This window comes from Propithecus coquereli, unplaced genomic scaffold, assembly GCF_000956105.1.
Source record: "Propithecus coquereli isolate 6110/MARCELLA unplaced genomic scaffold, Pcoq_1.0 Scaffold117, whole genome shotgun sequence".
In the NCBI taxonomy this organism is placed as follows: domain Eukaryota; kingdom Metazoa; phylum Chordata; class Mammalia; order Primates; family Indriidae; genus Propithecus; species Propithecus coquereli.
In genome coordinates, this window is record NW_012135747.1 from 2171791 (window position 1) to 2173128 (window position 1338).

The 1338-nt window shown below is 38.3% G+C and overlaps 1 protein-coding gene across 1 annotated transcript in view; it reads left to right on the forward strand.

The window, feature by feature from the left end:
* Positions 1-1338, forward strand: part of RUFY2 (RUN and FYVE domain containing 2) — a 46826-nt gene that overhangs the window by 7156 nt on the left and 38332 nt on the right. The window lies entirely within an intron of this gene.

Consider the following 1338-nt stretch of genomic DNA (forward strand, 5'->3'; position numbering starts at 1 on the left):
TTAGAATTCATCCTTAGAGCATAAAAAAACTCATTCTCAATGAAGAGGTACTACAAAAACAAAATAAATTCAGGAAAATAGCACATTTGCAGGATGATGGCAATAATTCATAAATGTTGACTGGAATGGGTATGATAGTTTTGTATGGTATATGTGAGAGAGACATAAAGAGAGGTTAACTAGGGGTACAGTTTAGTTGGGGAGGCAGTTTGTTGACCAAGGGAAAAGCAAAACACCATTGGTTTTATAGGATATGAGAAGAATTGGTATATTTTTCGTTGTCATGTCTTGCAAATGATGTTGGACGCCTTTCTTATGCTTTCAGCTACAAAAGACCCCACAGCTGTGGAGAGAGCAAACTTGTTAAACATGGCTAAACTGAGTATCAAAGGACTCATTGAATCTGCTCTAAGTTTTGGCCGCACTCTGGATTCTGACTATCCTCCCTTGCAGCAGTTCTTTGTTGTTATGGAACATTGTCTGAAACACGGTCTTAAAGGTATCCAGAGACTTAAAAAATTTTAATTCACTTTAGAATCTCCCCCTTTCTATTTTAAATATATTTGAAAATGTGTTATTTTTTGAGGCCATAATAACTGTTAATTTGCATTAAAAAACATTGACTCAGATGATTTGGGGAGGAAATATCTTACAACTTTATGTTTTCTAATAGATGGTCTTCAGAAAATGCTTAGTGTTCTGTAAAAAGCATATTTGATTTTTAAGCTTTTTCAACATACATACTCTGAACTGGTTTCCATTTTATAGGACAATTATAGAGTTATTTTAGGCCAGGTGTGGTGGCCAATTCCTGTAATCCCAGCATTTTGGGAGGCCAAGGTGGGAGGATTGCTTGAAGCCAGGAGTTCAAGACCAACCTGGGCAACATAGCAAGACCCCATCTCTACAAAAAAATTTTTTTAAAGATTAGCTGAGCATGGTGGTGTGTGCCTGTAGTACCAGTTCCACAGGAGGCCGAGGCAGGAAGATAGCTTGAGCCCAGGAGTTTGAGGTTATAGTAAGCTGTGATTGGGCCACTGCATTTCAGCCTGGGTGACAGAGCAAGACCCTGTCTCCAGAAAAGAAAAGAAAAACTTTATTTTTTTAAAATAGCAGTGACATACATCTTTATTTTCCCCAAGTCTGCTGAAATGGAGTTTTCCAAATCATGGCCAAAATAATTAAATTTTAAGCTCTTTTTTAGAGTTTATTGTCTTTTTTTTTTTTGACACAGGATCTCACTCCGTTGCCCTGGTTAGAGTGCAGTGGTGTGATCATAGCTCACTGCAACCTCAAACTCCTGGGCTCAAGCAATCCTCCTGCCTCAGCCTCCCGAGT